This window comes from Lactuca virosa, chromosome 2 (genome assembly GCF_052849685.1).
Source record: "Lactuca virosa cultivar CGN04683 chromosome 2, Lactuca_virosa_CGN04683_v6, whole genome shotgun sequence".
NCBI classification, from domain to species: Eukaryota; Viridiplantae; Streptophyta; class Magnoliopsida; order Asterales; family Asteraceae; genus Lactuca; species Lactuca virosa.
The window spans coordinates 301,761,886-301,785,898 of NC_136427.1; positions in this window are offsets into that span (position 1 = coordinate 301,761,886).

Sequence of the window (24,013 nt, forward strand, 5' to 3'; positions counted from 1 at the left end):
AAATAAATCATGTGATTAGATTCATATAATCACATGTGATTAAATACACGAGAATAATGAAAATGAATGTTGTCCACATAAATCATATGTGATTATATAGATATAATCACATGTGATTATATAGATATAATCACATGTGATTATATGTTTTAATCACATATGATTTATGTGGACAATATTCATTTCGCATATTCGATTCATTCGTTGGTCTTGTGTATTTAATAAATGTGATTATATGTATCTAATCACATATGATGTATGTGGAAAAGATTTTTTTTCGCGTTTTTGATTCAATAGTTGGTGTTGTGTATATAATCACATATGGTCATAGGTATGATGCATCTAATCATATATGATTTATATGGACAAGATTTGTTTTTGCGTTTTCTACTTAATAATTGTTTTTCATTTATTTAATCGCAAGTTATTATATATATATATATATATATATATATATATATATATATATATATATATATATAATCACATATGATTAATGTGGATAAAGAACAACTATTCAATCGAGAACGTAAAAACGAATCTTGTGCACATAAACCATTTCTGATTAAATACATATAATCATATGTGATTAAATACACGAGAACAAATATTTAATCAAGAACATAAAAATGATATAAATCATATGTGATCACTGAATAGATTCATCATTCATATAATCACATGTGATTAAATACACGAGAATAACGAAAATGAATATTGTCCACATAAAGCATATAGAGGAGTATACATATGTATTTATTTAATCACATATGATTTATGTGGACAATATTCATTTTCGTATTTTTGATTCAATAGTTGGCCTCGTGTATTTAATCGCATGTGAATATGAGTATTAATCATGTATGATTTATGTGGACTAGATTAATTTTCATGTTTCATATTCAATAGTTGGTCTCCTGTATTTAATTAAATGTGATTATATGTATGTAATCACATATTTGCAAACCTTGTTATGATGTTCTTCACTTAAAATAACCCAAAATAAAGTTGACATTATTTCCATCCAAAATTAATTAAGGTGATTTTCTTAAGACTTTACAAAATAAAAGTTTTAATGCACTAAAACTTTGAAGTCATATTTAACCTTTGCAAATAATGTGCCAAAAACATATAATTAAGCACAAATGCATACAATACATTTAAAGGCATGTAATAATTGCAACACATACGATACTAGAAAATGTTTAACTTAAATAAAAAACAATTTAACTTCAAATACATATCTCACAGAATTATCTTACTCTTAAACATATAAAAAACTATAATAAGAAATAACATAGCATGCATAAAATCTTAAAGAAGTATTTAGTTCTCTTACTTAATTTTAACAATTTAAAAAATATATAGCAGGCATATTTATAGACATTCTTTATTTTGTGAACATAAGCTATTTAGTAGATTATTTCCTCCTCCAAAACAATTAGAGAAACTTCTATAAGATGGACCAATAAAAAAAATACAAAAACTGATATATCTTTATCTTCTGGTATTGATACATCACCAAATAATTTTTTTAGCGAAAGTAACGTTGGTTCAAGTTTAGTTGATGCAAAACCAATAACAAAAAACATAAAAGATACCTACATAGATTTGTGATGCCACCGACCACTCTTTGGCAAGAGAAATGTAATTCGTATAAAATTGAGCACTTTTTTTAAACAGGTCCTTGCATAGCTTTTTTTCATCGTCAAATCAGCACCTACTTACTGAAAAATTCTAAGAGGACTTTCATCAAACAGTTGGTGTGTGACACAAAAAAATCTACCTCCATGTGAAGTATCAATGTATGATGATCTCATTTTCGTACCAACACACAAATCTGGTGACCGATGAAACGAGATCGGAAAGGATAAGAGAGGGGGCATTTTCTGACGACTTGGTTTTCCGACGAGTTAATTTTGTGGCCTTCAGTTTTGGATCTGGTGGCCGATGAAACAGTATGAGAGAGGAAATGAGATAGAGGTGGTCGCCGACAAGGTGGTTTCACGACTGATTCAATGAGGTGGTTCAGGGCAGCGTTTCAGGAAGAGGAAAGGCGGAGAAAGCTTATTTCTGACGAGAAGACGAGTGGAGATGGAGGGAGATGCTGACAAGAAGATCAGAAGAGAGTGAAGAGGCATCAATTTTATGATTTCGACGGAGGTCTGGTGGTTACGATGGCGAATCCGGTCGGCGGCGGCTGGTGGTGCTCCAATGTGTTCTTGGTGGTTACTTCAAACCGGCAATGTATAAAGTGGGTGGGGTATGATTTTTGTATAAGATAGGTAGGTGGAGAACCAATGATAAGTGGTTCAGATTTGTTCTCAAATGTTCTCAAATTCAATTTTGTTCTCATTTGAACATATCGCTCATACACATACACACACACACTCTCTCTCTCTCTCTCTCTATATATATATATATATATATATATATATATATATATATATATATATATATATAGGATCATTTGAGAACTCATAATTTCCCGAGAACCCAAGAACCAAAAAAGAGTCGTTAGATCAAAATAATAGAAGTTCAAGATTATTTGTGGCATTTTTGTAAATAATTGGAAAAAAAATATGACGGGGGTATGACACTGAAAGTTAATCAGGGACAATTTTGGAATAACATATTAATAATTATTTCCCCAAATTAAATCCCTCATTCATGTATCTCTCTCTCTCTCTCTCTCAAACACACGATCTGTCCTCCTCCTCCCTATGAACTTCTTCTCTCCCTCTCATTCACTTTTTATAACGTAACCTAAAATCCACCATTGTCGATCGATCTCATTGTTGCGATGGTCCAGTCTGATCATCGTCTTTTTCACATTGACGTCAACTATTGGTGGCAAAGGCGGTAATGCTAAGACATAAGAGCTACATTTCGTTTGTGTTGACCTTGTCCATCATCATTCTCTCTTCTCCGGGCGATTTTGTATCCACCACCTCCGTGCCTCCATAATTTCGTCAAGATCTAGAATTAGAGATAAGCTTAACATCCTTTTATTTCGGTTTTGTGTATATTATGTTTAATAATCAATATTACGATCTGGTGTTAGTTGTAAGGCCTTAGTTTTTGAAATTGGAGATACGTTCAACGTGATTTACTTTTCTCATGTGGCACTATAACACCCAAAATCTAGAAGGCTGATTAAGGAAAGAAAAATATTCAATTAGAAAGCCAACTCTTCGAGTCCACGGGGAAGAACTCGACGTGTTGGAAATCAAGGACGCGTGTTTTTGGAAGACCAACTCGACGAGTTGGAGGGGACCAACTCGACGAGTTGGACTGGGTTTGGGAAACCCTAAAATCGGGACTTTACACCCTATTTCCAGCCTCATTTCCAGCCTCCAATTTCCAAACCCTAGATCTCGAAACCCTAAGCCATTTTTGGTGAGTGTGAGCTAATCTTGTGCATTCTTGGTGGGTTTGAAGAAGAGGAAGCTTGAAGGAAGAGCAAGAACGTGTGGAAGGAGAGTAGATCCAGAAGTTGGGCTTCATTTCTGATTCATCTGAGGTATAAAGCTCCACCCTTGTCCATGGCATGCTTAGATCTAGTCTTAGGATGTTTTGCTTCATGTTTTGGTTCAAGTATGTTGATGGTTGGGATTTGAACGTCCCATTTGGGCAAACCCTTCAGATCTAGGGTCTTGAGGGGACTTCATGGCATAAAGGTACCAAATTTATGGCCATGGCAGCCCCATGCAACCTTTAGACCATTATTTTGGTCTTTTAAGCCTTAGTAGGTCATGCATGCAAGTAAAGATAGGAACTTTACGTGACCAAATTGTCCCTAGAGTCCATATCTATGACCTCATGGTCTATATTGAAGTTTTGATGGCTTTTAGAGTTGGATATAAGCCATTTGGAGTTAGGGTTAGAGCTCATTTCTTCTACGGTGGATTTTAATGGGTAAAGTTGGAAACTTTACCAGGGTCGATCCGTTAATATTAAGGGCCCTGTACAGAAAATAGAAAAAAGGGCCCCTAAAAATAAGAAAACTAATTAGTTTTAAAACACAAAAAAGAAACTTTAAGGTAACGAGACTCGAACACACACTATTTGGATACAAATTAAGACATCACTTCCAACCAACTGAACTACAAGATACTTTATTAATTATCTACGTAAATATGTGTGTGTGTCTATATATATATATATATATATATATATATATATATATATATATATATATATATATATATATATATATATATATATATATATATTATAAAGAGAAATTGGAAAGCTGGTTAATTAAAATTTAAAAGAAACCACTCGAGCAAGGAATCGAACCCGGGTGGATTCAAAACAATTTAACTTAAGGCGCCGACCCAGCCGGCTAAAATACTAGTAGTTTAGATGTATGGGTACGTAAAATAACATATATATATATATATATATATATATATATATATATATATATATATATAGTATATTAATCATATAAATTTATTAAAATTCGGGCCCTATTTTTTACGGGGCCCTGTGCGGTTGTACACCCTGCACCCCCTTACTTTACCCGCCTAGGTGTGTTTTTCACCTAGATATGGAATATAGGACTTAGATTTGAAGAATAATGGCTTAATGCCTTAAGAAGGCTTAACAGACTGAAGAACTCGACGAGTTCATAAAGGAACTCGACGAGTTGAGTCGAAGTGTCCCGATTTTGTTAAAAGGAAGGACTCGACGAGTTCAGGGATGGACTCGACGAGTTAATTTGAAAAGTCTTGATTCTGTTGATAGGAGGAACTCGACAAGTTCATGAAAGAACTTGACGAGTTGGATTGTGATTTCAGGATTTTATGATTTATGGAACTCGGCGAGTTAAGTCAACTCGGAATGTTGACTTTGACTCTGACCAGGGTGTTGACTTTGACTTTGAGTTTGACCAAGGTTGACCCCTAAGGGGTTATGAGTATGAAAGGGGTAATTAAAGGAAATCTTTTATGTGTAGGGGTTTGAGTTAGGTTGATTTTAGAGCCGAGGATTGTTCAGCTACTTTACAGGAAAGATGCCTTATATGCCTACTATATGTGTATGAGAACATCATACTAGATTAGGGCTAAGGATCTAGGAAGGATGCCTTGTATGCCTACTATATGAGCTTATTGAACTGCATGCTAGTACTGATTAGTCAGTGATATGATGGCCTGATTAGGATATGCTTGGTTTTAGTTACTCATCGCTCGAATGTTTCTTGCTTTGTGCTTTTAGGAGTTCTAGTTATCTTTAATTAACTAGTAAACGAATACGTTAAGTTACATATTACGAGGACTAAATAAATTCAGAAGGTTAGGTCTAGACCTATTTCGCAGCTCTTGTCTGAGTCCTACCGTTAAAGGGTAGGACCTCTCATTCGAAGAATTATCTGGTCTTAGTGATATGTAATGGTGTTCGCGAGCTAGTTAGGGAGAGATAGAAGGGACTTCTTATGCAACTGATGGTTGAGAGTGGGTCGAAGATTACCCTAGGGTAAGCCTAGGATATGCTTCATTGGGTTAGTAGTGTGGTTTAGTGAGACTTGGGTGCATCAGTTTGAGGAAGTGACTTAGAGGATTCGGGAGGATTGCTGAGGAAAGTATGGATAGATGTGGAAGGTAGTATTCGGCCCGTACTACTGAAAGCACATGATCCATACTCAAATCGGTGAGAGTCTTGGAGAATCTGAGAAGCTTCAGGGAGGAGAATCCTTGAGTATGTTTTCATCACTGGTTATGTGGTTTCTCAGTTTGGAGATGAGCACTCAGGGAGTCGGTTCTGGTTCAGGATTAGGTCTCGGTTCAGGTTGTGAGCCAGTCGAGGGAAGGACTGCCAAGACTTTGATTTCGCGTTGGATTGAGGAGATGGAAGGTGTTTTCCACACTAGTCCCTACCCCATAGGAGCTAAGGTTCGTTTCGCCTTGGATCTTCTGTATCGAGCGGCAAGGAGTTGTTGGGAATTGATTGGGCGATCTATTGCGCTTTTTGAATTGGAGACTATGTCATGGGAGGAGATTGTGACCCAATTTAGGGCAGAGGATGTTCCAGCTATTGCAGTTCAGTCGTTGGCGAGTGAGCTGGTGAGCGTGACAGGGTGTCAGACCCTGAAGGATATGACTCCCAGAGTCTGAGGGTGCGAGATCGATTTGCAGCATATTGGGAAGAGAGGGTCGTGCCACGTGCGTATAGTAGAGGGTCCCAGGAAGAGACCGAAGACTTCTGATCATCGGGTGAAAGGTCAGCAGGGTCGGAGTCAGTACAACACGTGCGGTAAAGTACACAAGGGAGTTTGTCGTTCCAGGGGTTTAGGCTGCTACAAGTGTGGCGGGGTTGGTCACGTCAGCAGAGATTGTTACCAGGCGTAAGCCCGTTATGTTTTCACTGTGATCAGGTGGGCCACAAGAAGGCCGACTGTCCGAGGAGGAGGGGATGAGCATTGAAGGCCCTGCTCTGGCTATTTTTCAAATCACTGATGGTCAAGAGGGTGGGGCAGGAGCCCTAAAAGATAGGAGTCAGGCCCTGCAGTGTCAGACAGGAGGAGTCAGGACTCCAGTAGGCGATGTTGCGGGTATGTATCTTGGCCTTCTTTCAGTTTTATCTGCACATTGTTGTGGGAATTTTGCTTTGGTTTGGAATATTGCAGCGGGTTGGGTAAGGGTATCCCTGGTTTATTTCTTTGCTTATGTTGGGTTATATCTTACAAATATTGTCATATGCCATTTGCATACCGTAAATTACTAAGTAGTTAGTGAAAGGTCGTTTCCCTTTTGTTGGATCGGGGAGTTTTGTGTTCTCTCGGTTCGTAGTAGAGATCGGTCAGGGGTATTATGTGGAAGGCCTATGGTTAGCTTCATCGAGCTAGTCCACCCGTATCAATGGGATATAGTGGTTTCATCATCTGTTCTGGTATGACCGGCGGTAGCCTATGGGAGAACTTTTGGGTTCTAGCACTACTGTCACTAGGAGAGGAGCGGTAGCAGACAGATATGGGTGTTAGACGCATAGGTGTTTGGTCGTTGGATGTTTCAAGAGAATCATATTTTCGCATGGGTTGTGTTCGGTTAGAGTCAGTGGTGCTACGAGAATGGAAGTGGGAACGAGGATTTGTCATCCAGGGTAAAGATTAAGGCCTCCAGTCACCAGCGTGGGAGGTGGATTGAGGTATCGGACTGGACCAGATTTCAAGAGTACTCTTCAAGATTTCAGAGGATGGGTGATCTTAGGGTTTGACTGGTAATCGATCACTAGCATTGATAAGCGTCGGTTGGCAGCAGATCGATCATTGGAAGGTAAGAAGGATAAAAAATCCTTTAATTTCTCGTATGCTGTGGAGACTTAGTCGAATCGAAGTGGTGGAGAAACACTCGGGTATCCAGGTCACAAGCAAGTGTGAAACTGGGATGAGCATGTGTCCCTATCGGGGAAAGGAAAGCGGCCCAAGTGACTGTTTGAATGGGGGATAGTGTGGGTGGGAAGTCAAAAAAAACTTTCTGACCTTGGGACCGCATCTGAATGGTGTGTGATAGCAGACTATGGGGAACCAGGTTAAAGGTCCAATTAGGACTCGAGTTCAGTTGAGTGTTAGGTCGAGTGCGTATTCGACTTAGGATGGGTATAGATGGATTGGTGGTAGGACCAAGGTTGGCAGATAGTGCAAGGATGTTGTAAGACTGCAGGTGTAGCCGTAGCATTCACAAGGTTGGCAGATAGTGCTAGAGTGTTGTAAGGCTGCAGGTGTAGCTATAGCATTCACAAGGTTAGAAGATAGGGCTAGAGTGTTGTAAGATTGCGGGTGTAGCCGTAGCATTCACTAGGATGGTAGATAGCATGGGAGTGTTGTTAGATCGCAGAAGGAACAGTAGCACCTACCAGTTCGGGTGCAACAGTGAGGGCATGGCAAATCCACGGATTGTTTTATGGATTTCCCCAGATGAATTAGACCTGGTTGAGCCAGTGATAAGACCGTAGGAACACCACTGCAGTCATGGGATCAAGGAAGCGATGGACCATTTAAGGTCGTTTGTGATATAAGGCTACCCTTGGTCATGTAGCAATCACTTTTATCCTTGGATTTGCTGACGTCAGGATTCGACGTATGGACCCTATCGGTTGGGTCAGAAGGTCGTTAGAGCCATAGTGGCAAGATAACTAATGGCAACTATTGACAGACGAGGATTTCGCTCGGAAGTCGTGTGGGGCGACTGTGTGGGAGTCTTTTGGCTCAGCAACCAGGTCGGAACCCGGTATTTCTAATGACTGACAGACGAATTGAGACCAGGGAGGTCTTGGTGGATTTTAGAAAGCAGCCAGGAGGCAGCATACTGTTTCAGGCAGTTTAGTGTTTCAGGCAGTTTCAGTGTCACGGGCAGTATTAGTGTTTTAGGATTACAAGTACGGATGGAGTAACCGATTGATTGAGAAATGCTAAGTCACTCGCAGTGGGAATAAATAATCTTAGAGTAATTGATTTGACCCTGTTGCACAGCTCTCGTCTGATTCTAACCGTTGCGGGAATAAATCTTTTACTCGAAGGATTATTTGAACCTTCTGTCAAGTATAAGTGCTCTATAGCGGTTTATGGTCAGTGATTTTGCTCCGTTCGAGATAACAATATGATCAGGGATTGGAAGCAATTTGTGTGATGCGAGACTCTACGAGGTTAGTTTGGTGGCAGATCCGACAGGGAGTCAGACCACTGAGACTTTAGGTTTTGGATTCCAAGTGAAGTAGGATTGGTTTTATTTGAGAGATTGAGGAGTCGTTCTTCACCAAGCTTGAAGAACTATTCTAAGGAAGGTTTTAGTAGATCGGGATAGGCCGTTATATGGTCAGAGTTGGAAGGGTTATGATTGTTTTGCTATCAGTTGAGAGATGGACAGAGATTTGTTTCAGCACGGGCGAGCTGTCGGGAAACCAGGTTATGGTAGATTTCAGGTCTTAGAAGGCAGAAGTGGATTGCAAGGGTTGAAGTTACGGGTGTTATTTTCCAGGATAGAGGTTTCAGTTGCCTTGGGAAGGCTATCAATTATGCGGGATGATGGTTGTACCCCCAGGATAACGGGTGTCAGTGCTCGTGGGAGACATCAGTTGGTTCATGGCAAATAGTGGGAGCCGCGAGCGTAGCGTGTAAGCCGTTTCGGGGTAGGTGATTGCAGTGGACTTCGAGGACGAAGTCTAGTTTAAGTGGGGGAGAGTTGTAACACCCGGAATCTAGAAGGCCGATTAAGGAAAGAAAAATATTCAATTAGAAAGCCAACTCGTCGAGTCCACGGGGAAGAACTCGACGTGTTGGAAATCAAGGTCGTGTGTTTTTGGAAGACCAACTCGACGAGTTGGAGGGGACCAACTCCACGAGTTGGACTGGGTTTGGGAAACCCTAAAATCGCGACTTTGCACCCTATTTAAACAACTTAAGCTCTAGGGTTTGGCCTCATTTCCAGCCTCCAAGTTCCAAACCCTATATCTCGAAACCCGAAGCCATTTTTGATGACTGTGAGCTAATCTTGTGCATTCTTGGTGGGTTTAAAGAAGAGGAAGCTTGAAGGAAGAGCAAGAATGTGTGGAAGGAGAGTATATCCAAAATTTGGGCTTCATTTCTGATTCATCTGAGGTATAAAGCTTCAACCTTGTCCATGGCATGCTTAGATCTAGTCTTAGGATGTTTTGCTTTATGTTTTGGTTCAAGTATGTTGATGGTTGGGATTTGAACGTCCCATTTGGGCAAACCCTTCAGATCTAGGGTCTTGAGGGGACTTCATGGCATAAAGGTGCCAACTTTATGGCCATGGCAGCCCCATGCAACCTTTAGACCATTATTTTGGTCTTTTAAGCCTTAGTAGGTCATGCATGCAAGTAAAGATAGGAACTTTATGTGACCAAATTGTCCCTAGAGTCCAGATCTATGACCTCATGGTCTATATTGAAGTTTTGATGGCTTTTAGAGTTGGATCTAAGCCATTTGGAGTTAGGGTTAGAGCTCATTTCTTCTAGGGTGGGTTTTAATGGGTAAAGTTGGAAATTTAACCCTCGTAGGTGTGTTTTTTATCCAGATCTGGAATATGGGACTTAGATTTGAAGTATAATGACTTAATGCCTTAAGAAGGCTTAACAGACTAAAGAACTCGACGAGTTCATAGAGGAACTCAACGAGTTGAGTCGAAGTGTCCCGATTCTGTTAAAAGGAAGGACTCAATGAGTTCAAGGATGGACTCGACGAGTTGATTTGAAAAGTCCCGATTCTGTTGATAGGAGGAACTCGACGAGTTCATGAAAGAACTCGACGAGTTTGATCGCGACTTCAGGATTTTATGATTTATGGAACTCGACGAGTTGAGTCAACTCGGAATGTTGACTTTGACTTTGACCAGGGTGTTGACTTTGACTTTAACTTTGACCAAATTTGACCCCTAAGGGGTTATGAGTATGAAAGGGGTAATTAAAGGAAATCTTTTATGTGTAGGGGTTTGAGTTGGGTTGATTTCAGAGCCGAGGGTTGTTCAGCTACTTTACAACATTTGAGGTGAGTTACATTCCCGATAATAGTGGGTCTAAGGCATCAAGGCCGGCCCACTAGTAGGAGTTTGTAGTTAGATGATTGTCTTTGTGATAATCGTCTGGTATTCCACTATCTGTTATGATTTATGTGCTAGTATGCTATGATATTATGTGATGGTGGTAGGGGTAGGGGTGGAATAGACCCCATATTCGGTTAATAAACCGGAGGGTAGATCGAGCACCCAGATATGCCTGACATTATGTTTATGTATGGTTATGATATGACATTATGTGGTAGTGGTAGAGGGTGAAATAGACCCCGTAACTGGTTGAAATAAACCGGAGGGTAGGTCGGGCACCCAGATATGCCTGACATGGGTAGGTCGGGCACCCAGGTATGTCTGACAGGGGTAGGTCGAACACCCCGATATGTCTGACATGGGTAGGTTGAGCAACCAGGTATGCTCAATAGGGTAAGTCGGGCACCCAAATATGCCTAACAATATGGTTATAGTATGGTGTGTGGTATGATGAGGGAACTCATTAAGCTTCGTGCTTACGGTTTACAGTTTTGGTTTCAAGTACTTCTTCTTCGAGAGGAAAGGAGCTGGCATGATTGCAGCGCATCACACTATGATTTTCTGCACATGAGATCTTTGGGAGTTGTACTCTGATGATGTTTCCTTATGACATGTTTTGATTACTGAGATATTGGTTTCGATTATGATATGAGATGACACTACTGATGTTTTCAGACTACTATTTTTATTCATTACTTAATTTAAAATGAAATTTTTGGCCATGAATTTTGGGATGTTACAGACATTGTGAGGATAATTTTGATTATTAATAATGATTTTTTGTATATTTTAAAATGATATAACTAAAGGTAGGAAAAATGTGTATGGTTTCGTATCTTGAAATGTAAGGAAGTAATTTAATTGGTTTATCAGGTGACTAATGTAAACATAATTTAATGAGATTTATTCTTAAGAAAGTGTATGCATGAATTGATAAGCCTGCTCAATGAAGTTTCATTTTAATTTGGTTTACTAATCTTATTATCAACATATTTATTTATTCATCTTATTTGTAATTCACATGTATAGTTGTTTGTTTGTTGCGGTACAACAAGTTTACGCAGCTGAAGCATGAGGCAAGGTTGAATGGTGGATTTTATGTCAACCTTGAAGCCAAACTGTTGTTCATTATTATTTGTATATGTGGGGTATGTTTTGTAGCCATTTTTTATTTACAATTATGATTTGTATCACTTTAATATATATATATATATATATATATATATATATATATATATATATATATATATTATTGGTATAATTCTTCTTTTTTACTACTTTGTAACATTTACTAAGTTTTATTCATTCTTCTTTTTTTTTGCAAAATGTATATATTTTTTATAAATATCATCTAAACTTGCAGTTCCTCAGGGTGTTCTATATGGTTGTGGTGATTTGATATTCTCATCTCACATGATCTTTTCTCAGGTATTTGTTAGAACATAAAGATTTACTACTTCTTCATTATGTAAAATGATTAACTTGAATTCTTTTTGTTTACAACATAACAACTTTTGAGCATTTTGAATTACATGTGATTCACATATGAATCACATGTAATTCACATATGAATCACATATAATTCATATGTAAATTACAAGTGAATCACATATTAATTACATGTGATTCAAATGTGAATCACATGTAATTCACATATGAATCACAAGTGAATCACATATGAATTACATGTGATTCACGTGTAAATCACATGTAATTCAAATATGAATCACATGTAATTCATATGAATTACATGTGATTCACATGTAAATCACATGTAATTTACATATGAATCACATGTAAATCACAAGTGAATCACATATGAATTACATGTGATTCACATGTAAATCACATGTGATTTACATGTAAATCACAAGTGAATCACATATGAATTACATGTGATTCACATGTAAATCACATGTAATTCACATATGAATCACATGTAATTCACATGTGATTCACATGTAAATCACAAGTGAATCACATATGAATTACATGTGATTCACATGTAATTCACTTATAAATCTTAAAAGAAACAATAACATGTGAATATCGTATTATATAATCACATGTGAATTTTACATGATATATACATATGTATTTTTATGAATGTTCTTGCATTAATCAATTTTTTTTTAATTTTCTTCTAGATTGGAAGATTTTGTGAAAAATATTGAAGAGTTGAAAAGTGATAAATTGAAGAAAAATATTAAAATCTTGACACCAAGACATGATAACGCTTTGAAAATATGTAGCATTTTTTGTTTTTTTATATTTTATTTTGTGTCTTTAAAATACTTGGACTATTGTGTTTATAGATTAGTAAATAAAAATGAGTTTTTTTTATGATTTACTTATAAATATTATAATATAAGAAATATGCAAATATATATATATATATATATATATATATATATATATATATATATATATATATATATATATATATATATATATACACTTTGTTTTTTTAGCAATCAATAATAATATATTATGTTCATGGTCGATAAGGGACAAACGAGACACCAAAAATTATAAATCAAAGTAAACATGAAAGAATTTTAAAATCACAGTTACGGATATTCTTTCGACTTTACGAGAATTATTATGTCATCTACATTTCTTGATAGATACATTGCAATCTAAAAGCATATTTGCAATAAACGATAAAACTGATGAAGTAGGCTTTTCTTTGCATATATGGACGAATGTATGTAAATTCCTGCACAAATTTTATCTGATACAATGACAGTTAATTAACAAAAATAAATAAATTATTATTATTATTATTATTATTATTATTATTATTATTATTTTGGCTGTTCAACAATAAAAGGATACAATCGTCTGCAGTGGCGGATATTATTATATCTACGGTATTTACTTGGGTGAAATACAGGGGAAAAGCAGAGAAGATTAGTTGGACAGACTGGTGTTCAAACCTTTTTTCTGGATTGTAATTTTTTTTCTTTCCTGTTTTTTTTTTTTTTTTGCTCTACTTATTTTGTACTATGCTCCTAACACCTTGCTGGAGTTTTTTATTTTTCTCAATATATATTTCATTTGCCGGTTCAACAAAAAATTTAACAAAAATAAATAAATAAAAAAATAATCCTCTGAAATTTTGCTATCTAACTTTATTCTCGCGCAAAGTTAGACATACATTAATATTATATAAAGGAGTAGATACAAAAAATCTACCACATTAAATGTAAGTGGTACAACTAATTATGACTTCTTCAAATAGTTATAAAATCAAGTGAGATAATAGTATTATCTATGTTTTTGAAAAATAAACTTTTTTAATGAGGGTTTATGGGCAAGCTTCGTTCAACCGATTAATATCTTTCGCCTTGCAAACATGAGGCTATGACGCATGTCTTAAGAGTCGGTGTAAACAAATCTTTATAACCACTTATAGGTTAAATTGTATTAGGATTTAAAGATAAGTCAATATCTTAGTCATCACATCCTATCCTAGACATCTTTTAACAATTCCCATGAACCCAAGTGGTTAATATTATATCTTTATTAGACAATACAATTTGTATTCGAGTTATACTATTACTTCTTAATAATTATATTACAAGATATTTGTAAGATTAATTGTGTGTTATAACTTCCTTTATTTAACTCTACCAGCATATGTATATATTTAATATTTGATTAATATTTATCATATGACATATTATAATATGTTGACGAAAAAGATACTAAACAAGGAATAGCATAATTAATTAATCCACTTTATTTGTTAGAGTAAATCATTTGCATTTCCTCAAACCTTAAAAAGTTGTTTCAAATAATTGTATTTTGTGCTTTTTCCTAAACACATATATAGAAAAACTTTTAGTGGGTAAGAATTGAGATCTTAATTTAAATTCTTGAAGTCAAATGCAATCGATTTGTTGGTATCAGTTTGGTTGATAAAAAAAAGTTAAAAATAAACCTTGTAAATTCGGTCCATGTGGTAAATCATTTTCACTGTCTTTCAGCTATTAGGGTACTCTCACATGAGTAGTAGGTTTGGTGTGTTATATATTTTTATGGACCAAATCCACAATGAAGTTAGTCTCAAAATATAATATCCACAATTTTAAGAGTCAAAGAACTGAAACCTAAGAAATCGGCAACCCACAGGACCAAATTTGCAATTTTTTTTTTTTCAAAAAAAAAAAGAACATAAAAATGATTTGATTTAAAGAATTAGTTGGATGATCATAAAATAGAAAAAATGGAGGGAGTAGAATTGATGAGACATGAGCTACTGGTCGTCACACATACGATTCATCTCCACCACCGACGGTAATCATGCTGCTACCACCCTGATTCTCTACGCCCGTGCGCCTTCTCAAGATTTATATCCTACGTTACATTTATATTATTTATATTTATATTTATATATAAAATATCTAAGAAAAAGAAATAGTAGGGGTAAATACGTAAAATGGAAACGGTAACAGACAATATAACTTTATTTATTTATTTTTTTCTATTTTTGTTGTTGGGTCCAGCGGTGGGCCCATATAGGCTTATGATTAACGTGGCCGTCTGGGGATGGCTGAATCGTAACTCCACCAATAATATTGCGGCATCTTCAATATTTATGGGACCCACTCGCGACTCGCCCCTTCTACTCTTCTAAAAGACAAACTACCCATCGCAGTCGTAATTACTAATTAGTCCACTTTAAATGGTCTTATAAGAATACTTAACTTTTGTAAAATAAAGATGATAATATATTTTTTTTTTTGGATCAAATTTATGGACATTGAAAAGGTTAAAATTAAGTTTACAGTTTATGACTTCTTTAAAAATTTGTCTACTAGGTATGAGACCCATGTATTATATGTGTTAATTAAAAAAATATATCAAAATGTAAACATTAAGTATTTTTTAAAATTAAATTTTAAAATAAGAAAGAAAAAAACACCTTTATTGCAATTTAAAATCATATTTATTATATTTAATATTTTATTTATATAGCTATATCTATTATGTGGCTTTTTAATTTTAAAAATTAAAAAAACCTAGAAATTGACATATGAATATTATTTATTTTAAAAATACCATAAAATGACAAATATCAAAACTTATGAGAGATTGACATGTAGCAAAATGAATTTTTGATTTATTAGAGTAAGATTATTGGTTTTTGTTTTCAAATAATGTAACAGGAAAGCCACAATGGCTTTTTAGTTTGCACTTTTTTAATTAAATACGAAATCGAAAATGTAGAAAACATAATCTGACAAAGGGTTCCACATAAAGAAACAACAAAATACACATGGTAATATTGTTGATTGTTTGTCGTACATATACACTTAAAATTGGTCATTATCCACAACCTTTATCTATTTTATTTGAAGCCAAATCGAGGATCCCAAAAACAATCATGAGAGTATTGGTAGGCCAATTTGGGGGAGGATCATGGTTTTGGCCTTTTGGGTACGTTTTGCAAAACTAAATGTAGCCATTAGTTTTCTAAAATGTTTGTCAAAAATAATTGTAATTAACATAAGATAAAATGACACGCATATAAAAAGTCCAAATGATAAATATAAGTAATTATGTCAAACAAATGGCTTTTGATCTAGCGGTAACCGTGACTCTTTCAAATGAAATGTCAAGTTTCTTAAGAGACATAAATGATATTTAGGAGCTTGTTAGCTAGTTTGTAGTTTAAAAAAATATAATTATGTCAAAAAGTGTTTTTAAATGGTAATCAGAATCTTAAATACATATGTAACATTATACAATGAATCATGAGAATGTGCATTTTATATTAAAGTATTGATTGATATTATTATGTGAAGAGTTATGTAATCAATCGTAGATGTAAACAACGTCAATATGAACATGAGATGTAAATATATTCTTGATTCAGCTCGTATTATCCGAAGGAGGTACAAGTACATTCGAGAGAAAAAGTAAGTACAATTTGGGGTGTTCACGGTCCGGTTTTTTCGGTTTTTAGGTCAAATCGAAGCCAAACCGTTAGTAACGGTTTTTTTCAAGCAAAAACCGAAGCCGAACCGTTGAAAATTTAAAATCGAACCAAACCAAACCGTTACTAACGGTTTGACTCCGATTTGGTTTCACGGTTTGGGCTTTTTAAGCCCATTTTAGTCGAGTCCATCAGACTAATTTAGTAAAAAAAAACTGCATAATTAAAGCTATTAAAACAACTAATATTCCGCCAAAACTGCAATATTACAGTTGTCAGAACAGCAAAGAAAACTGCCAAAACAATAAATAAACAGCAGTAAATGAAAACATCAAATATTGTTCCATTACATCAAACATTAGACTAACACGCAACCATTACATCAAACATTCAGAACTGTAAATCTCTGTGAAACTGTGTAACCGTGAATCTGTGATGGAGCGGTGAAACCGTGAATCTGTGACAAATGAATCAATCAAAATAAATAACAAATTTCATTAGAATAAATAACGAATTTGATCAGAACTATCAGTCAATAAAAACGAATTTCATCAATTGATTATCAGTTAAATCTGGGAAACAAAACAATCGCTTGAGTGGGATCCTGTGTACTAGATATCAACATAGAGTTTCAAAAGATTCTTCACAAGATACTGAACAGAGAGTTGGTTCCCCTCAAAAAGTGTACTGGTAGCAGAAGATGAGCCACTGCACACACACACAAGTAAAAACACGTAAATACCCTTTGTAAGCAAATAACATAAGATGACAGAATTAACAAATAAATTGATAAATACCTCTGAGGCATCCAACAATTCAAGACTTCAACCATTTTGGCTCTTAAGTAAGGGTTCCTAATGTACTCTTGACTTGTCATGAGCATAATAATCAAGTTCATAAAATCATCCTGCCAAAGAAAAAGACCAGTAACTTGGTTGACCGGAACTTGTTGTTTCTTGAGTATCTTACTTGAAATCCAAAACGAGATAAGAGTATCTTACTTGAAATCCAAACAAGAACCATAAAAGACATATTTAGGGTCAATTTTGATTTTCTTTGTTGAATTTGCATCCAAGAAAGGTTCACACAATCGAAGCATAACATCACTAAGGTTCACAAACATGTCTGAACTTGCAGAAGACATAGGATCAACCTATCACCAATCACAAATTATCCAATATTAATAAAACTTTCACCTGGATACATAAATTATGACTTTATGGTCTAAAAAGTTTTTTACCTGGATATGAGCCCTTGATGCATTTTTGTTGAAGATGAGCCCTGGATATGCGCACTTGGATATGAGCACTTGAGCACAGTCCCTCTTAAATCCTCATACAACTACTTGAAGATCGTTTCCATGGAATCGTAATCTGAATCCCTAAATAAATCATCCAAAAAACTAGGAGGGTAAGAGGCACCACCACTACTACCACCACCACCAAAAGTATCGATTGAACTAGAAACTTCAGAGAAAATCAAAGGCAACAATGGAGGTGTAGTCGGAGTTGCTGCAGGCGAGGTGTCGAGGTGTAGTCGGAGTTGCTACAACGGAGGAGTCGAGGTGTAGTCGAAGGTATACAGTTACGCACAATCAGTTTACGTCTCAGATAAGTGAAGAAGAAGAGATGAACAACGAAGGGGAAACGACTTCGAGTCTTCTGTCTGAAGAATGAGGCTGCGTCTTTTGCTATTAGGGTAAGAGAAAGTGAGAAACAATCAAACAACCTAATTTCGTCTGGACTGGACTCTGGGTTTAGGAAATAGGCACTTCTCATTTTTCAATTGGAGTTAAACTAGTATTAGGCTGTGGTAATTAAAATATTAAATGTTGTGGGTTTAAATTTTATTATTTATAAATAACAATTAATATATAATAAAATAAAATTGCAAATAAAAAATTAAATAATATATATATATATATATATATATATATATATATATATATATATATATATATATATATATAAATCTTACGGTCCGGTCCGGTTTTTAGACGGTTTGAAATCTTAAAAACCGTAAGCCAAACCGTTCACTACGGTTTGAAAAGTTTGAAACCGCAAGCCAAACCGTAAAGAAAAATACAAACCGTAAAACCAAACCGATGACCGGTTTCACGGTTTCAAACCGAGTCGTGATCACCCCTACCTGAGCCCACAGTACGAGTCTGGCATGCCCTGCCCGACCCTCAGCTCGTATCTGGAATGCTCCTGAGTCCTCAGTATGAGTCTGGCATGCCCCGCCTGGCCCTCGGCTCATATCTGGAATACTCTAGGGTTTGTTGGCTACTACACGGAGCAGTACAGCCTCAACCCATCCCACATAACATTTCGACATATAACATAACAAATGCACATACAGATAATCAGATAGTAACACAGGTAGTCCTACAGATCTACCAACTGGCATAACAACTAGCATGCATAACTAATTCATACTCAACATAACACCAACTACTAGGATATTAGATCCAATGGGCCGGAATTAGTGCCTTCGACCCCTTAGTATAGTAAGGATAATTCACCTCACACTGCTGAAGTCCCGCGGATAAACTCCAGTTGCTGGTTGACAGATTCCCGAGCTGTCAATCATCAAAATAACACCCAATTAATAATTGGGTTCCAATACATAACCATAAGTCCATGCTTGGGGTAAAAGGCTACTTTACCCCCAACCTAGCTTGATTCAAGCCCAAGGCCCAACTCACACTCCAAGGCCCAAAAGTCAGGTAATGGGCCAAAGCCCAACATATGGCCCAATTTTCCAAATTGGGCCCAGATCTCTACATGGTCTTTCCTTAAGGCCCATCCATTTTTTTTAGTCCAAACTCTTGGTATTCCCATGGACCAATATCATATAATCATCAAGGCCCAGTTATGGCTCACCTATGGCCCAATTTTCCAAATTAGGCCCAAGTCCTTCACATGGGCCTTATCCTAAAGCTCATCCAATTATTTTGGTCCATTTACTTGTTCTTGGATAGCCCATCAATACTCCAATCGCCAAAGCCCAATAGGAAGGCCCAACTCAAGGCCCAAGTAAAATTAAGGTTTTCACATGAAATAACGATTATGGTTAAGTTTTCCTACTTAACCCATTAAGGACTTAACCCATTAAGTCCAATATTGCCTTAGGTTAATTTGCAAATGATTATTAATTAACATTTTCAGTTTAGTAATTAATTCAAGTGCGGGTCCCGATAAATCCCCAAAATTAGGGTTTCATGACATTAGGGTTTTCCAAACCCTAATTTGGGTTTCCAACCCAATACTAGCCCATTAGTCACATGGTTGGGCTTTTAGGTCAATTTGGGCTTCATTGGGCCCATTAGGGTTAAACAAGTCAGGCACCACCCACTACCACCTCGAGTAGTGGTGGTCAATGGCGGCTCACGGCGACGCCACCACCTCGTGGTGGTGGTTATGATTTTTGGCTAGAAATTTTCCAAGCATCCCAAATGAATCCAAACACAAACAAGCACACCGCCACCCAACACGGCAGCTGGTGGCGGCAGCCACCACCTTACGGTGGTGGTTATGAGTTTTCTTGATTATTTCAGTTACAAATTACAATAATACACACAATACCCCAAAAATAAACACCCAATAAATACACGCACGACCACCTTGTGGCGGCAGGCGGCGGTAGAGAGTGGCAGCCACCACCTCATGGTGGTGGTGGTGGCTCTCTTGCGATTTCCGGCCAAATAACCACATAACCTTGACTGAAACATGCCCAAAGACGCACATACGTGCCCGAAACAGTAACACCACCACCCATCTAGGGGCGTACGGTGGTGGCAGTGGCTGAGCTTGGCAGCAGCAACATCGGTCAGTGGTAACAACTCGTCATCGGCGGCATCTTCGTCTTCATCGGCGGTGAGACGACACGATGGCTTCTCGGTGGTATTATGGCTTCAACAGCGGCGGCAAAAGTCATAACAAAAGGCTGTTGCAGCGAGGAATGGAGGCTGCACCTCCACCAGAGTACGACTCGACAGCAGCGGCGCTATATGGTCCGGCGACCCACTAAACCGACGTCACGTGAAACACTTCGTCGCTGTCGTGGCTGCACCGACTGTTGGCTTCAATCGACGACACCGGTTGGCAAGGAGGCGGCTGTCGGACATAGCAGCAATGGGAGTGGCGGCTTGAGGTTAAGGGTAAAAAGGGAGGTGACGGCTGGAGTTGCATTAGGGTTAGGGTTTAGAGCCAATGGAACAGTTATATACCCGCTCCATTCAAACTATGATCCATATTGGCAAAACCGGTCCCTCCTTCTCCTTTTCCTTTCATATTAAGTCCCAAAATTACCATTTAGCCCCTGACTCCATAAAATCCTTTCAACTTTGATCCAATATTTACCATTCAGCCCCCAGTTTCCAAAAATCTTCTCATAATAAGCCCATAATTTACTAAACAACCCTCAACCTTCAAAATTCTTTACAACTAATCCGGAAATTATATTTTGACTCCCAACTTCTAAATTATGCTAGTTAACTCCTCGAAACCAACACCTCGCTAATTATTATTTGATTTTGGGCTATAATAATCTAAAATAATAATAAAAATTACTTCTCAAGGTTCCGGGTTTATTATTTAATTATTCTATTTTAAACGGGATGTTACATCCTTAAGATCCTTTGTCATTTGGGTGCATTTATAGCTTGAAGAAGATGAAAATAAGAAGAAGGAAGTGCTCTAGTGGTGGTGTGGGCAAAGAATCATCATCATCACCATCTTTTCCTGCTTTTGGACCCTTGTAAGTATCAAAGGCTCCAACTTTATTGCTTATCATGGATAGATCTTGAGTTTTGTCCATCTTATTAATGTTATTCATGCTTGAGTGGAGTAAATCCATAAAGTTGGCAACTTTATGGATTCTAAGAGTCCCTAGAGCATTATATTGTTCAGATCTGGAAGGTGGTAACGATTTGAGGCATGCATGGAAGTTTGAGGCTCATTTCTTCCCTTTTGACCTAGAAAGTGGATGATCATGTTTGGTGTATGCATGGCCATAAAGGAAACGTTTTTATGGACCCTAGGGGTCCCATTTAGCTTCTGGATGAAGTGGACTCGACGACTTAGTGGAATAAGGACTTAAAATGGTGACCCTTAGCCACAGACAACTCTCACGACGTGAGATTTAAGATCTTGCGACTTGAGATTCGGAGCATCCCCATTATCTGTTAGAACCCTTGGAGCTCACGACGTGGGAATGGGTGCTCACGTCGTGATGCATGTTCAGGTGGTTTATTTGGTTTAGTTTTCTAGTTTTGTCAAGTCGAGTGGGAATCGAATTGGGTTTGCTGTCACGACGTGACCAATGCCTGGCCACGACGTGAGGTGGCTTGACCTTGACCAATTTTGACCAAGTTTGACTTTAAGGGTATTTTGGGTATTTTGACTGAGATGGGTCAATTGGTTGGAATAGGTGTTGATTAGAGTTGAGATTCGGAATTGAGACCTTATCAGCTTTTGTCCAGTTTGCGATGTGAGTTTTTCTCACTGTACTTGTGGGTCGAAGGCACCAAGGCCGACCCTTTGGGTTTTGTATCCTATTATGTGATAGTATGTTATTGTGATGTAGTGATCTATTCGATCGGTATCCTGGTATATAGGATGATGCTATGCTTAGTCATCTGTAGATCTGTTTGTATGTAGACTGTTTATATATTTATTTGTTATATGTGCACATATTTGGTTGGTGGTTGACGCTTTACTGCTTTGTTCGTAAGCCAACAGGCCGTGGGCATACCAACCTGATGGTTGATTGGGCCCGAGGGTATTCCATCCTGAGGATGACAAGACCCGTTATAGATTGAAATTCCAACCCGATGGTTGAGTTCCAACCCGATGGTTGATTGGAACCATAGTATATTGGGTATTCCAACCGATGGTTGATTGGACCTGCCATGCTGTTATTATATATATGTTATTTGTTTATGTGTTGGTACTTTGGGGGATCTCACTAAGCGTTGGCTTACAGTTTTGGTGTTATGTTTCAGGTACTTTGGATGATCGCGGAAAGGCGAAGGCGTGACCATACACATCCTCTTATTTATGACTTATGATTTTGGGAGACTCTGATGTTCGAAATGTTTTGAAAACTATGTTTTGTAAACAATTTGTGAATTTGGGTTGGTTTTAAAAAGTTTAAATTTCTTGGGATTTTTATGTGTGTTACAAGTTGGTATCTGTGACATCCCCATTTTCACAGCCAAAAAAGACCGATTTCTTTATGATTTATTTTGAAAATCAGAGTATATTTTAAATAAATATGTTGCGGAATTTGTTCCCAGAAAAACATGATAAATATATGATCAAAGCATTTCCGAAGAAATGTATTTTATTCTTTTTTAAAACATTGTGATATGTCATCGTCAATACAGAAACATAAACATAAATAGACCTTACATTCATTTACACTAGTGATCTACATCTCCTTAGTCTCTCAGTGTAATGTAGCTTCGTATCGACACATGTGATACAACTAAACTGAGTGGGTCAGGTTGGGAAACCTGTTGAGTACATATGGGTTTCAATCCCACAAATTTATATCATATATATAATTGAGAACTCACAAAATATACAATTTCACCATATATATATATATATATATATATATATATATATATATATATATATATATATATATATATATATATAAGCAACTCTTACCCCACCCCGTCGATCCTAACAACGACACTATCCATACTCTCCGACCTTAAAATTTATCTATTTACTTAATCCATACTCCTGGATCTAATCCATGCTCTCGGATCAATAACTGTGCCCATTCCATACTCTCGTACTAGGGACAAATGTCTAAATCCATAATCCCGGATTAATGTCAAATAGCTATGTCCTATCCATACTCCCGGACTAAGGACAACTGACTATGTCTTAATCCATACTCCCGGATTAATGACAACTGACTATATCTTAATCCATACTCCCGGATTAATGACAATTGACTATGTCCAATCCATACTCTCAGACTAGGGACAATGACTATGTCTAATCCATGCTCCCGGATCAATGACATATTTTAAAGTTCTATTCTCTGTGTATAACTCACTCGTACTCATAAGAAGATACTACCCAATATTCCCCATAATTAATTTAGGTTTACTCTTTATCTTAAATCATCATATATAATCAAGTATGTTCTTTAACACGTATTTCAGGCAACATTAAATAACTCGCACATAAACATATATTTAATACTTCAATCAATAATTGTATTAAAATCATGTTCATGAAAGGGACTATGCACTCACTTGTTAAAGTGATGATTCCAAACTCAGGCAGCGCTTCGCTTCTAACGATTCTATTTTCCTTCGACGAAACCTAGCATTATTATCGCTAAGTTTTAGTCTAATCTTTATTGCGACTAATTATTAGTCTAGATTCATCATTAACTCAAAGTCTACTTCATGATCTATCAAGTAAGGATCAGCCAGGCAGGACAGTTGGGAGGCAGGACTATTTCGGCATATAGCTTT